A 17,585-nucleotide genomic window follows, 5' to 3' on the forward strand; every position below is an offset into this window, starting at 1 on the left:
ACAAGGACCACAAATACCCAAAACAAACCTAAGCAAAAAGAACAAAGCTTTAGGCATCATACAATTCAACTTCAAACTATGCTATGAGGCTACAATAATAAAACAGCATGATACTGGTACTAAAACAGATACACAGACCAAGGGAATAGAATAGAAAGCTCAGCAATAAAGTCGCACACCTACAATCATCTGATCTTCAACACGGTTGACAAAAACAAGTAATGGGGAAAGGAATCCCTATTCAAGAAATGGTGCTGAGATAGCTGGCTAGGCATACACAGAAGGTTGAAACTAGCCTCTGACTTTTCACCATATACAAAAATTAATTCAAGATGGATTAAACATAAGCCCTCAAACAGTAAAAACCCTAGAAGAAAACCTGGGAAGAATATTTTTTAATTCAAGATGGATTAAACGTAAGCCCTCAAACAGCAAAAACCCTAGAAGAAAACCTGGGAAGAATATTTCAGAATTTGGCCAAAATTGTTTAAATCTAGCAATACAGGGTTCTGTGAGACTCAGCAAGTGCATTTCATTTCCAGGACTAAGCATATGTTTCAATTCTTATTTCTCAGGCATCAGAAGGCATATATCACTTCTTTCTACATCTCTCTGGTCAAAAACATCTTTTCCCAAATTTATGTTTTTATACTTTTTCAAATACAATGTATTAGAACTTGTAGAAAAAATAGTTTAAGGAAAATATACTCGTTAAAGAGCTATTAAGTGTGTATGTATAGAATTACAAATGATGACAGGAAATGTAGCTTTCCTATTGTCGTATAACTCACACCACACACATTTTAGTGCCAGGCAGTTTTCAGTGTATGTATGTATGTATGTATTTATTTATGTGCAAAAATAATGTTTACTATAATAAATTGAGTAGTTGTAGAAAAGAAACATAATGGGCAAACTTCAAAATATCATAAACAATCTACTAAAATTGTTTTTAGCCTATGTGTTTATAGCCAACAAGCTTCATCATAATACATTTAAAACAAGAAGAATTGCTCAGTGAATTAATGATAGTATCAACCATACTATCTCAATTTTAGTCTCGTTGACTTTTTATAGTATTTGAGCACATTGACTGTGGATCTACATTTTGTCAGACACTGTGTAGAACAAGTACTTAAATAAAAAGTATATGAAACTGTCTCTTTCTTCAGAGGCTCTCAGAGGTGATAAACATAACTGATAAAAATTAAAATACAATATGTGAAGTAACATGTTACAAATATGTTCAGATTTTACTAGGGCAAGGGAAATCAATACCATGAAATCTCCCAATAAAATGCATTCAGATATAATAGAATCTTTCTTGGCTCCTGTTTTTAGTAGGAAGCTCATTCAGACAATGCTTCTGATGACATTATGGCACAGTTTTACCAGGCAATTTGTTATTTTATCAAATCAAGGAGTTGTATCAGTAGATGTCATACTTTGGCATGTGTCTTACATGATGAATGGGGCTTCAGCAAGTGGAAGCAGATGAAAGGGCACTTAAATATGAGCAAAATAAAAGAGGCAGGAAAAATAATTATGTGTTCATTGGCTAGCATGTGGTTTTCTCTGTGTAAAGCATAGCTTTGGTTACAGAAAGAACAGGACATAAGGCTGTATATAGATAGAGCCAGATTGTGAATGGTCTTATTTGTTGTAATGAGTTTGCTTGCCACTGTGAAGCTACTGAAGAATTTTTACAAAAATAGACCCATATTGAGGAAAGAGGCAGTGTAGAGAATGGAATGATCGCAAGTAGGGAAATATGCTCTTCTACTGCTATTTTAGCAGTCCATATAAGATAATGAACAACTAAAATAACAGTGAAAATGAACCGGAGGTCAGGATGTTGAGAGACACTGGAAATGTAATGAAATATAATGAAAAGACTGGATCTGGATTAAATGTTGACTGCTGTGGAGGTAACAGTATGTTAAAATACGGTAGAAAATACAGGAGAACAAATACTTTCATGGTACCTGATAATCAAATGACATTTGAGAGAAGTTAACATGAGTTGGAAGATATGCACTAAGTTTTTAGGAATATGATTTAGAACCGCTGATCTACATATTTGAGTATCCAGCGTAAAGTGAGTAGTTGAAACCAAGTCATAACAGTATCAGACATCATCCAGGAAAAGAGTACTTTGTGAAAAGCAGACAAAACTTTAGGAAATATCATTTTTGTCATCATTTGTTTCTTCTAAGAATAATTTCCTATATGTAATTTAACAAGTCTTTGCTCTTAATAATCTTAGCTACTGCATAATTGCTGTATGTTTGCCATTTTAATTGCAATACAGAAGTTTGCAGTTTCCAATGTATCTGTTTGCTGAAAGAGGCATCAGTGAGATATGAATTTCTTTGTTACCACTTAAATAATGTTTGGGTGGTAATGTTTGCTTAAATTAAAGTATGTTTCTGGCTCTTTGGTCCTTCAGTCACTAAACTTAAAAGGAGAAGGAGAATTAGATTATTTGACAATTACTGCCCCTTTCAAATTTAAAATAAGCGCTTATCAAAATATTGACTTTGGTTATATTCATCTTCACATTTGATAATGTCATAAAACCTCACAGATAATATTGACTTTCCTTTTAAATAATGTAATTTATATCTGTTTTTTAAGTGTAAATTTTAAGAAAAAATATAATGGTTAAGCATTCATTCTCTGCTTAAGTTAGAGAAAATCTAACTTAATTATATTATAGATATAAGATCTTATTTTCCTGATGTAATACGTCTGACAGTAGATATTGCTTATGTTGGTTTCATGGTTCAATTAGCTTTACGTTCATGTCTATGATTCTTCTGTTATTTCTCACAAGGTTTCTGGATGGCTATTATGGCTATAGTCATCTGTTCACTGTAAAGAAAGGAACAAGGAAGAACTGAGAAAGGCTGCTTCAGTCACCTTTGTCTCCTTTTATAAGAATATTAACTTGAAAATTTAATTTTAATTAGCCAACTTCTGCTCATTTCTCATTGACTGGTTTCCATGCAAGTCAAGGAAACTGAAAAAGTGGGCTTTTGGTTTTTTAGTTTGCATGGCAGGCAAAAGCTAGAGAAAGGATTGGGAAAGGTTTTGTACAAAAATTAAGTGTCTGAAATAGCAATACAAAACATGCAAATTTTCTACTAAATTGAAACTCTAAATTCAAATTTTGTTCCAAGTAAGTTTTACAAATTTGACTTACACAAAGTATATACATAAGATAAATTATATAATTATTAATTACTAATGTTACTTTTATAGCATTCCTTTTTTAGCATTTTAGAGATATAAATCTTTTACTTTTAAACTGTCATCTTCATGCTCTATGCTAAGATATATCTTTTGATGCACATTTAATCTTAAACAGTCAATAACATAGTGTTACTCCATTTGAAATATTGCATAGTACAGTGAAAAGTACACTGGGAAAGAAATCAGACAATTTATATGTGAATTCTTGACTTTTTCCTTACTAGATGTATAACCCTTAGCAAGTTAATAAAGCTTTTTGTAATCATTTATATAAACAGAATATTAATGTGTCTGCCTAACTCAAACTTGCTGTAAAATTAGAGAAAATGCATGTGAAACTAGCATGGAAGGAGATACAAACTATTTGATACTAATATTTGGGGAGAAGATATCTTTAATATTTTAAAGTTATTAGTGAAAATGCATGAATTTTTTGGAGGACAGACTATTTTTCTATAGCAGAGTTACATGACTTAAGATAAAGCATCTTCCCATATTACTCATTAGCACACTCCTACTGGCAGTAACAATCTTAGGCACCTAAATAGACTCAGAATGAATGTTAAAATAGTAGGAACAGTAGAAATAAAATCTCCAACATACTCCAAAAATAGCACTGCCAGAGTAATTCTGTAATTTTTATGCTAGTAATATATTATGTTACATCTTGGGTTCTAAGAAAATTTAGGCTAGAGGGAGTTATATTAAAATCTGATTTAGCTTACTATACATTTTGCCTAGGATTGTCACAATTTTTAGTTTCTCTTATCATACTCAAAGTAGATGGTTAAATAAATAAATATACTTTAATCTTGTAAATTTTAACAAATTTTTTTTTTTTTTTTTTTTTTTTTTTTTTTTGAGACGGAGTTTCGCTCTTGTTACCCAGCCTGGAGTGCAATGGCGCGATCTCGGCTCACCGCAACCTCCACCTCCTGGGTTCAGGCAATTCTCCTGCCTCAGCCTCCTGAGTAGCTGGGATTACAGGCACGCACCACCATGCCCAGCTAATGTTTTGTATTTTTAGTAGAGACGGGGTTTCACCATGTTGACCGGGATGGTCTCGATCTCTTGACCTCGTGATCCACCCGCCTCGGCCTCCCAAAGTGCTGGGATTACAGGCTTGAGCCACCGCGCCCGGCCTGTTAAACTTTTTGACATCATAAAAGGGTAGGATGTCCTTTTAAAACATACCATACTTTTGAAAGAGGATTTGCATTCTTACTGGGTTACAAATTCATTAGACTCTGTAAACTAAAGTACCCTAGTACTACAAGGTTCATTTATGAAAAGCTCATAATAATAACCACATGTAATCTGTGAAAGCTCAGATGAAACAATCTAAGACTCTTTTCAACCTACTGTGCCAGGAAATTTCTTCTCAAACCATTGAATTTTAGTTTAAAATGTATCTTTTTGTTTTATTAATAGCTTTGAGCAATGAGGATAATCACATATATAGGAGTCTTCATAATGAAGAAAATACAATGTTGCTAAGTAATAAATTATCTATCATTTAGCCAGTAAGTAAGGATTCCGTTTAAAAAACAATATTGTTCTTCTCTTTTGTAGCAAATATCACCTTCTAAATCCCTCAGGAAGGCAGCAAGCTGGAAATCCACATATCATCTCTCAGTAAGTCTAAAAATAGCAACTTTTCCTTCAACAGGAAAATGTATCAATACTTCTATGTAACAGCACGTGGTAGGCAATTGGCTTACATTAGGGCCATGTTATGTAAAAATTAAATACTGTACCTTTAAAGTACCAGAACCACATTCAGGAGAAGGGAAGCTTAAATGATTGGGTTTATGTTAGAGATGAAGGTATGGTGAAGTGTAGAAACCCAGTAAGGGGTTTACTATAATGTTAGCTATTATAATAGTTACTTATAATTAGGAGTCAGTTATTGTGTTAAACATTAGCTAAAATCATTGTTTTAAAGTCCTTTCTGAGATTGCAAAATTTGGAGAGCAAGGATTATAATTTATAGCATTTTTCTCAAGATTTTTGTGATCTTGTATAGTAGAAAAATACAAAAAAAATGTACTTTTTCTGAATTATTATTTTTAGTAAGAAAATGAACAGTAGTTGAGAAAAGAAATATATCACCATTTAATGTCAGGTAGACCTGAACTAAGGGGACAAGATATGTGAAAAGTGATATCTTAACTGGAAAAGAAAAATAGCACTATCTGTCTTTCTTGGAGACAAACGGATATACAGTACACTACTTTATTTGTCTTAATCTTAGAAGGGATGTTGCATTATGATACAGATCTTTGAACTCCTGAAATCTTCACAAATAGGGTAAACCACTTTTTACAGATTTTATCACTCCATGTGAACATAGGTCTTACAATAACATCCATTGTAATAGGATGTTAACTTGTAGTTAACTCATTCTGATTAGTCTTATATCATTGATATATCACCTGTGTGATGCTCTGTGGAGTATCAGTATGTTAAAGGTTCCCATAGAATATAATATGAACCAGATAAGAAGTTATTGTACCCTTGGGCTAGAGAGTAACTGTGCACTACTGCCCTATTATATTTTCTATAAATAAGTGATTTTGTATTTTTTTCTTGTCATAGGGAAATGTACTTTGCCACCCTGTTTGCTATAATGTTTGTACTATTCTTTATTTCTGCCAGCAAATGTATGAGAGATCTAGTTTCTACACTTCTCTAATACTTGATTTTTGCCATTAGTTTTAATGACCATTGCAGTCAGTGTATAGATGTGTCTAATTATGTGTGTGTGTGTGTGTGTGTGTTTGTGTATATGTATGTTTGCATGTACCTAATGACCAATAATGGTGAGTGTCTTTTAATGGGTCTGTGTCACATTTATTTATGAGATGTCTAGTCTGTTCCTTTGTTTTATATGTCTATCCTAATGCCAATATCACAGCATCTTGATTATTTAGCTTTACTGGAATTTTTGAAACCTGAAAGTGTAAGTTCTTATTTCAATATTTTTTATTTTCAAGTTACTCTATATCCTTTGCCTTTCTTTACATATATTTTTAAATCAGATAGTCAATTTCTATAAAAATGCTATTGGGATGTTTATAGGAATTTCATTCAATCTCTATGTCAATTTAAAGAGAACTGCCATCTTAAAATTAGTAAAACTTCCAACCTAGGGACATTGTATTTTTCTCCATTTGTTTGCCTGTTGTTTAATACATCTAGGCAATGTGTTGTAATTTGCAGTGCTGCAGGTCTCCAATTAAAAAAAAATGTTTAAAAGCGTTTTATAATTATTGATGTTTTAAATTGAATTACTTTATTAATTTATGGGTTGTTTCTTGTGAGGACATAGAAATTCAATGGATTGCGCAAATTGGTAGTGTATTCTGTAACTCTACCAACCTTGTGTTATGAGAAAAACTTGGGATTGTACCATCCCCCATCCCAAACTGGCAAGGGGCCAAGAGACAAAGAGATGACTCAGACAAGTCCAGTTTGGTGAGTTGATTAATACTTACATCAGGGAGACTTCTGGGAAGCAGCAGGGCAGCTCTAAAGAATCCTGCCACTTTTCATCTTTAAGTTGCTTTCAAGCTAATATTCTGGCTTTACCCTTATTAACAGATTTTTAAGACTGGTTGGCACAGATAGATATTGACATTATAAAATAATTAAACTTTCAGGAAATGACTGATGAGAATTATTTCCTTCTGAAAAGGTTGTTTATAACTTTTTCTTTTAACTTTTTATTTCATATTTATGCCCCAGCAAATTATTCTTGTGATTTCCAATAACAGTAAGAGACTAGACTGCATATTTTATTGTTATTCTTTTGATTAGACTGTCCTTTCTACTTACATGGCTTTTTCCTCCATCTTCATTTCATTCAGCTAATGCCAACTCATTTTTTAATGCTTGTGTCCTGTATAATTCACCTCAGAAAAACCGTGCTGATACTCATAACAATTATGCCAATCACCAACCATATTATGTCTAACTCACTGTTCTATTAGTATTGGACACATACTCTATCATGGAATTAATTACGTAAATTTATAATACATTTATATTTGTTCCTTCCATTTGAGAGCAAGAAATGTTTACTAATTATAAAATTAATTTTTATTTACTAAACATTAGGTGAATTAATGAAAAAGTGTTGGCAATACTATGGAATCTGAAATAAAATAGTTCAAAAGGTAATTTTTGTTTAGAAAAGGATAGTGTAGAGGATGCTAAGAAATTTGGAGAGTTGATGAACCATATTGTTGTTTGGATTTGGGAACATCAATGAAATACAACATGAGTAACTGAGGGGTTCACAAATAGACAATTATTTTAAGAATCCCAGTTGTGAACCAAAGTTCTCTCAACCATGATAAGGGCACAAGTCAGCTGACAGTTAAGAGGCTTAATCAAAAGATGAAAGGACACTATTATGGATGAAAATACTCCAGGAAAATATTGCTCACTGTATCATCATTTCCTGATATAACAAAAAGAGAATAATATTAAATAATTTGAAGAAGTTATTTAATTATTTTCAATAAGGAGCATGGCCACTTGTTCTACTTAATGTGGAAGACAATATATATAGAGCAAAGATGATAAAATCTGGTGGATTTATAATAAAAGAATAAAAAAAAAAGGTCAGCAAAACAAAATGTACTCTACCGAAAGTGTAGATACACTACAAAAAAAGTTAGCCCTGACCACCTCTGAGTTCCTTTTGGACATTTACTAGAGTGGTTGTGCATTACTAGACAAAATAATGTATTTTCCATTTGTTTATTTACACAGGTAGTTACCATTGGTTTACCAAAATTTACCTGAGATAAATAATAAACCATATTTAGAAAATGATGGTTTTGTATAGGTATATTCAATGTACTTTTTTATAGGTTCTCTTCTGCTTGGCTTTTTAAACTTTCTATTAGTTTGCCATTTCATTTTATTTTCATTTTTACTTTTTTTTTTTTTTTTGCTGCATTTGCTCATAAAAAGGTAAATGCCATTGCATTTTAGAGTAGCACATTTTCAGTCCACCAGCGATTTGTTGCTATCTTTCCAGAAAGTCCTATGAAGTATTAAAGAAGGGTGATAAGAAGTCGTGCTTCAAAAACACTTTGAAATCATTCTATTTTATTTTAAATGTATTGTAAGAAAATTTTGTTCCACATTATGTAAGTGGTGAATATGGTTACTTGATAAAAGTATATGCTTTTCTATTGACTGTAATTTTCTTGTTTAGAATGTAAATTGCTCTTTTATATAAGAACAATATAATTTTTCCCTCTGTACAATAGCACATTTTTCTCTTACTTAGTACTAAATTCAATCTGTCTTGAAAAATACTCAATTGTTTAAATATCTTATACACCTTTATAAACCCTCTAGACAGTAGCACAGTCTTGCACATATTTAGAAAGTTGAAAAATGCTTATTTGAATGAAGTGAAAAGCCAAAAAACAGTGAAAACTCTGTCAGTGATAATCATTGCCTATGCAATACAGAACTTTTTTTTTCATAGAGAATTGACAGTTTTAGCTTTAGATTTTAAGTGTATTTAAATCATTTTCTCAGAAAAATCCTTGCTCTATTCTGAACTTGTAATTAACTGTGAGTATATTTTGCTTGCATCCCACTAAATTCCTGGCTTACATACACCCTTTTTTCTTTTTCTTTTTTTTTTCTTTTCTTTTCTTTTTTTTTGGGGGGGAAAGCAGCCCTCTGTTGAAAAAAGGGAATGGCCTGTTTCTTGACTCCATCTAAACTGTGGCATTTCACACACAATGTGACTCTTTTTATAGAGCTTCTGATCTAATTAGATTCCACTTGAAACTTGTTCATGCATAAATTCAACTATTAATCTTATTTAGCATTAGTATGAAGGATATACAATTAAGATAATAATATTATCTTAATATTTATAGTCAAATTCATATTTAGATCAAATATTTTTTCACTTTCATTATTTCAAGCATATGTTTAGGTGATATTTTACTTAAAACTTACCAATGAAATAATTAGTTTTAATTAGATCTAACAGTCAAAGCAAGCATACGTGATAATTTTTAATATGTTATATATATTTTCTTTTAAATTTCTTTTTTATTTTAAGTTCAAGGGTATGTGTGCAGGAAGTGTAGGTTTGTTACATAGGTAAACGTTTGCCATGGTGGTTTGCTTTACCTCTCAACCCATCACCTATGCATTAAGCCAGCATTCATTAGGTATTTTTCCTGATGCTCTTCCTTAGCCCATCCTACCTCAACAGGCACCAATGTGTGTTGTTCCCCTCCCTGTATCCATATGTTCTCATTGCAGCTCCCACGTATAAGTGAGAACATAAAGTGTTTGGTTTTCTGTTTCTGTGTTAGTTTGCTGAGGAGAAGGGCTTGCGACTTCATCCATGTCCCAAACCAGTGTCATGGCTGCATAGTATTCCAGTAACACTACTACATTAAAAATACTATTGCTGCATAGTATACCAGTAACAGTTATATTAAAACTATCATGGCTGCATGGTATTCTATAATATTTCTAATATGAAAATGTTACTGGAGATAAAAATGATGAAAAACAAAGCCATTTGCCTAAAAATGTTTAAATGTAGGACAAGACTCACAGCTTTACACTTGATTTTATTAAATGTTAAGATTTAACTTATTTTACTTTGAGTTAAATTGCATTTTGTAATTATAGTTGTAATTAATATTTATATTATTAGTTCAATATTTTATAACTGAATATCTACATGATTCAATGTTTAGTTTTTCATAAACACAGTTTTCGTAACTAAAGATAATAACTTTGATTAATAAAAATCTTTAAATCTGAACTATTAATGCACATATTAACATATTAACATAAATTAATATAAAATGTGCTATATATTCTTTAATATAAAGTAACTTGAAGGCTTTGATATATTAAGTTATGTGATTCATGCCACATATAACGATTTTATGCTTAGATTGTTTAGAAATAATAGCTATTAAAAGGTTTTACAAAAACCACTAAGCTAAGAAAAACCGTGTTCTAAAATCTATTTTTTAAAACATACTCAACACTCATAAATATTAACAACGTATATAATTTTTATATAAAACTAACATCGTTTTAAATGAAATTTCATACCTATTAAATGTATTGTCAAAAATTAATTTTTTTTTCAAAAATGTCTTATTTTGGCCAGGCGATGTGTAATCCCAGCACTTTAGGAGGTAGAAGTGGGTGGATCACAAGGTCAAAAGATTGAGGCCATCCTGACCAACATGGTGAAACGCTGTCTCTACTAAAAATACAAATATTAGCTGGGTGTGGTGGTGTGCTCTCGTAGTCCCAGCTACTCAGGAGGCTGAGGTAGGAGAATTGCTTGAACCCAGGAGGTGAAGTTTGCAGTGAGCTGAGATCTCACCACTGAACTCCATCCCAGTGATTGATAGAGCGAGACTCTGTCTCAAAAACAAAACAAAACAAAAGAAGCAAAACAAAACAAAAAATATTTTACCTTTCTACGTTAGACTTTGCAGAGGAAATTAAACGTATGCATTCTTACAATAAGCCTTAAAATAGAAGATATTACATTTTCTTTAGTGATCATATCTAGTTTAGAAAATTTGATGTTCACTTTTTCTTTACATAAAAACGTTATTTTTTGAAAACGTGACACATTGAATATAGTTTCAAATATACACATTGTATAATATATTATTAACTAATTCCAAGTGTTGAGAGGAGGGATCAATCAACATGTTGGGAGGCAATTCTCCATGGATTTATTGTGCACCTGAATGGTCAGGCCTTCTGAATTTGAATATTGGAATACTAAATGTGACTTGGAAGATGGACATAATGTATAAGGAGATACCTCAAAATAAGAAAGACAGTTCTTTCTGCTTCACCTTCAGTGTAATAACGTAGCCAGGTCAAAAAGACGTCTGATCTTTATTCAAATTCCTGGAAGGTAACTTGTAAACTCTCCAAATGTCCTAAGTGACAGGAGTATCTTTGTTATTTACAGTGGGCCCCTTGGAAGACACCTAATAGTTTGTGCTAAGCTGATGGTTCTGGTGGTACCAAGTAGTCACATCCAGTAGTCTTGGGGTGGAATATGGCCACAGTAGAATAAGCAATCATGTAATTAGGAAGTTGAGGCTTTGGGTCATATGATATTGCCTCACCTCTGGAGAGAGAGGCCTGGAGATTTCATTAATCACACTGACAATGAATCAACCAATTTTGTTTATATAGAGAAGCCTTAATAAAAATACTTGACATTAAAGCTTTGGTGAGATTTGCAGGTTGTCAATACTTCTATTCCATTGTCACATGTAATGCCAGAAGGTTAACATGTTCTGAGGATGTGGAAAATTCCCCTTCAGAACCCTCTGAAACTCTTTCCTCTATGTTTTTTTTTTCCCTTGACTGATTTTAATGCATAATTTCTCTATAATAAACATAAATCTAAGCAAAATAAGTTTCTGTGAGTTCTGTGTATCTGTTTTAGCAAATTAGCAAACCTGAGGGTTTTTTTGGAAACCTTATGAACTTATGGTTGATAACAGAATTATTGGGCAGGTAAGAACTGTGTTGTGCAATTAAAAAATTTAAAGAGTGTTGATTTTATGTTAAATGTTTCCATCACATAAAAGTAAAACATACTACAAAAGGGCATATGGACACATTCAAAACTTACAGATATGTTTATTACCTTAATTGTGGTGATGGTTTAACAAGTTAATACTTATATGTTCATACTCACCAAATTGAATACATCAAGCCTATGCAGCTTTCTATATATCAGTTATAACTCAATAAAGCTGTTAATTAAAACAAAAAGGTAGTCTTTAGTTTGAGTAAGCAAAATAGCAAAATACATGAAAATAAATGGTCTCTTTCTTGACTTGGGTGCTAATGCCAAAGATGTGCTAATTGTGTTAGGATCTATAGACTGGGGTCCTTGCAGAGTGAGATTTTTCTATATAGGTATATTTCAATAGATTATATGTGGGTATGCAAAAAGTTGCTAATTTTTTATGAGGATATAAATAAAGATAGGCAGATTTAGATATTTTTATTTCGTCATAATTGAGTAGAAACAACTAACTATGAAGAATGATACTCTGTTTGCTCTTGTTTCCTGGATCCTGAAAGCTCTTCTAGAGCCTAATTAGGACTTACTCAGAGAATATATGCCTATAGTTCATGCTGGACTTCAGTGAGAGTCTTGGTTTCACTATGTTCTTGTATGATATTACGATGTCCCAATTGCATAAGGTAATTTGTTCTGAAATACACACACGTGAAAGTAAATGAAAATCTTTTAATAAATTATTCATGTGAATGTCTTTTTGCCACAAACAAGAAGTTTACAAATACTGATGCATCTACAAATACTGACAACAGCTATCAATATTCATTTGCACCAATTATACAAAACTTATGAGTGAAACAAGAAGAAAGCAGACCTCATAAAATATCTTCTTTCTAGTTTAAAAATATCGTTTGCAGAAAAATATAAATCATGTTGTTTAAAATGGCTAGAACCTTTCGAACTTCTCTTTAGTAGACACTCTCACCGTACATTTACTTAGAATTTTAACTTGGTACTTCACTGAAAATCACAATCTCTTTTTGTATTTTGATAAGAAATTAATGGAACATAATGGGAAAATAAATTTTGAAGTAAGGGAGATTACTTTGGGACTACTATACTTGTTTATAACAGAACTTTAAAAGTCATTTTCTTAAAATGATAACAAATATGTTTAGAATTCACTAAACAACAAGATGTCTTTTTCCAATTTTGCTTGCTCAATAAATCTTTAGATTTAACAGTATCATTTACTCATAATTTCATTTTTGTAGTTCATGTTTTTTTATGCTATAAAAATAGTAAACACATGAATATGAAGTATACATTTCCTAGATGGCTTTGATTCAACTTATTCACTTAGAAATGCAAATTTCATAGGTACATGAGCTAAAGATTAAACTTAAATTGGACATAAAAGCAGCCTCTTTCCTAAGGTTTAATATCAATGAAATTCTATCACAGATATTTACAGGAATTTTAAAATACAGCTCATCTTATTTGTGAGCTGGTACTTGGATGCCATTTTCTTGGATTACTTTCTGATGGGGCAGGAAAAAAAAAAAAGACTTGATTTTCAATCATGTGGGGAAAATTTATATTATGACAATTTAGATCAAAATATTATTTTTTCCCTAGCTTTTCAAAGGTACCTTAGAGCTTATATATGCTTGGTTTAATGTCTATAGCTATAGATACACTTGTAGTAAAATGTCTAAAGATTGATGATACTACAAAAATTTAAGTAATTTTACTTTTCTCTTTTTGCCCTTCATTTGATTTTAATAACATTTTTGAAAGATAGGAATAAAAAAAGATATCTTAAGCAGGTTAGGGTTGAAATAGAATGAAAATGTTGAAGGAAAAAGCACAGAGGGCCAGATTTTCTTTATAAATAATACATAGGCAGGGACTTACTTAGCACTTTTTGGGGCTTGTGTGAACTTGTTCTATCCACTGAGGAAACTATTTCCTGAGTACAACAAAATAGTAAGGTAAGACTAAAGGATAAAAAGAATTTCTAAAAATGATTTTCTTACTTTTGGAAAGTAGTTTATCCAATGGGAATTTCCCTAACACACGTAATAATCTTTTTACCTTTTAGAATCTTCCTTCATAAAGTTAAAGCATTCAAGACAAGAAGTGGTCAATGAATTAAGTTTTTGTTGAAATGAACAAACCAAAAAAGCCTCCAAAAGTAATTAAATGAATTAATTTTTCTAAAATTTAGATAAAATTATGGCATACACAGGCTAAGGCTATGCTAAAAAAAAACTAAGCAGACCTTAGAAACATGCCATAGTTAATTCTGGACTATCATTATGAAAGTACACGCAAGTTTCTAGCTCTGATTCTAATGAAGCAACAATTTTTCACGTGTTGGTAGTAAAAAGTATGTAACTCAAGGCAGAAATCTAGTCATCTAACCAAGAGCAACAAAAATATATAAGCATGGCTTCTATTTTCAGGCAGAGGCAACTTCACCTTTTTACAAAGTTTCAGATAATAACTATGTAAAATTATATGGATAGACATGAAGGTGTGCTGCCCATTTTCACTTTCAATGAATGACTGACTCGTCGGCTCCACAAAGTTAAGTGATGTTTTTCCTGGGTAGTCCACAGCCTGGCACTGAGTAACGTGGATATATGAAGCCCTGATCATTTCAGCTTGACAACACAGAATATTTGAATTGGCAATATTCACTTCAGAGCCTTCTATTGGATGGTCAGGGTTTCCATCTCATGCATTGCTGTCCACCTTATTTCATCCCAGTCCTGTTCCTTTCTCCTTTCAACTGGTATAATTTCTAACAAACAAACAAACAACAACAACAAAAAATACCTTATCCCAACTACATCTCAGTGTCTCATTACAGAGAAGCCAAATCCATATCTACTTGCCTAGGTTAACGGTCAAAATTTAAACAAACTCATATTCCATTGTTCACTACTGCCAAAAACAGATTTATCTAGAAAGTGTAAAGTATTCACAAATACTGTTTATTAAGACATTATGAAATGTTAAAAGATAAAAATCATATTTCTATATATTAACAATAACAATCCAAAAATTAAAATTAAGAAACTCATTTTATTTACAATAGTATTGAAAAGAATAACATTCTTTGGATTTTTTTTTTCCAGAGATAAGAGTCTTGCTTTGTTAGTTAGGCTACAGTTCAGTAATGCGATCATAGCTCACTGCAGCCTCATTCATCTGGGCTCAAGGGATCCTACTACCTTAGTCTGCTGAATAGCTTGGACTTCATGTGTGTGCCACCATATCCAGGTAATTTGGTTTTATTTTTGTAGAGACAGGAGTCTCACTAGTTGCCAGGCTAGTCTCCAACTCCTAGTTTCAAGCCATCCTCTCACCTCAGCCTTCCAAGTAGGTAGGATCATAGACACAAGCCACTATGCCCTGGCCTGAAATAAATTAAATGAAAGAAGTATAAATGTTGTACACTGAATGTTACACAATAATGCTGGGAAAAAAAAGATCGAATTAAATGAAATGACATTCCCTCTTAATTTGAATAGTCAACAATATAAAAATAGAAATTCTATGCAAATGGCAATATACTGTAGAGTCAAGGTAATCCCTATAAAAACATCATCATATGCTTTTAGGTAAATTGGCAAGTCCTTGCTAAAAATTTATAATAAATGCAAAGAACACAAAGTAGAAAAAATTGTGAAAAAAGAATATAAAGTTTTTAGACTCATTCTTTCTGATCTCAAAATTTACTATGGTGCTAAGTAATCAAGGAAGTATAGTACTAGCATGTAAATTAATGGAACTGAGTTAATAATTTAGAAATAAACCCTTTCATTTATAGATAATTGATTTTTGACAAAGGTAGCATAAGAATTTAATGGAGAAAGTAGCTTTCACACAAATAGTAATTATAAAATTTCATGCTCACATATGAAAGGTGAATTAAGACCTGTGTCACATACCATACAAAACAATCATCTTCAAATAAATTATAAACACACATGTAAACACAAAAACTATAAAACTTCTAAAGATAATGTAATAGAAAATATTCATAAACATGATTTGGCAAACATTTCCTGTAATGACCATCAACAGCACAATCCATAAAAAGAAAAGATAAATTAGAATTCATCAAAATTAAAAATATCTATACTACCACAGCCACCATTAAAATAATTGCAAAGAGAATTCACATATTGAAAAAAATATATTCATGAATCTGATATCTGTGAAAACTCCTGTCTTCAGAATTTATAAAGAACCTGTACAGCTCATTAATAAAAGGACAATTCAATTTAGCAATGGACAAAATATTTGAATAGACATTTCATCCAAGAATATAATTGCAAATAAACATATCAAAATATGTGCAACATCATTGCTCCTAAGGGTAATATTAATTAAAACTATAGTTTTATCTAACTGATTAGAATGACTACAATCAAATTAGCAAGTATATTTAGTGTTGACAAGACTGTAAAAAAATGAGTACACTTATACATAGTTTATGATAATGTAAAGTACTGCAGCTCCTGTGGAAAACTTACTGAAGTTTTATGAGAACTTAAACATTAGTAAGTTCCAGTAAGTTCTTTTCTAGTTATCTAACCAAAAGCAACAATAATATATAAAGACCTGTACACAAATTCCTATAATGTTATTATTCATAATAGCCAAAACTACACAAATAACCATCATCAGTTATAAAATGTAGTATGCCTAAATCATGGAATTCTATACAACAATAAAAAGTGACAAAATATTCATACACACATCAACATAAATAAATTCAAAAAATTTTGTTAAGTGAAAAAAATTGAGATTAATGTTCAATTGATGTTTTAAAATGTTAGGAGATTAAGCTAGATGTTGGGTTATACAAAGCTTTGGAATGCAGGAACAAATTACTAGCCTCATGTTCTAATGGGGATCCTGGGATCAGACATATATTAGGTTAATTCAACCTGTCTTTGCTAAAGAGATGTTTTAGTATTTTGGGGGGAGGTTGGGAGGAAGGGATGGGATTCAATCTGCACCTGGAAATCTTGGTTATAATATATAATTATGAAAATTAACAATTTATATAGTTTCTTAAAAACTTAGTTTTATCAGGAGAAAAAAAGTGAATTAGACCATTCAATTTACTTTATCATTTATATGTAGGGTAGAATATGAAAACACATAAGGATACCTTTAGCAAATTTTGGAAAGTATATAATGACAGCTACTCATTTTTGTATCATGTCTTTGCCAATTACACAAAATTCATATGTTCCATCTCAAATTTATGATGAGTAGAATATATATATAAACATGAATAAATAAAATCATAATGGGTTAGGTATATATTTTTTAACTTTAGATTTATATCTGCTGAATTGTATTTATATATTGTATTATGCTTTTTAGATTTAGTTGTGACTATTTAACGTGTGTTATTTCAGTAAGCATTTAATGAGCACCTACTATGCATTCTGATGGGTACTTGTAATATAGTCAATGTAAAACAGAAATAAATCCTATATACATTGACTTTCTGTACATGAAGATTGAAACTAACGTGATTACAGTATAATGTGAGTACTGCTAGAACACAGTTTTGATGAGAACACATGAAAACAATTGAGAAATTCTCTTGATCCAGCTTTGGTAAACAATGGGATGACAAGGGCGAGTTCTGTCAAATATGAAGCATGAGGGAGATTCTAAAACAAAGGACCCAAAAGTATGAAATAAATACAGATACAGT

Source organism: Saimiri boliviensis, chromosome 15 (assembly GCF_048565385.1).
Source record: "Saimiri boliviensis isolate mSaiBol1 chromosome 15, mSaiBol1.pri, whole genome shotgun sequence".
NCBI lineage: Eukaryota > Metazoa > Chordata > Mammalia > Primates > Cebidae > Saimiri > Saimiri boliviensis.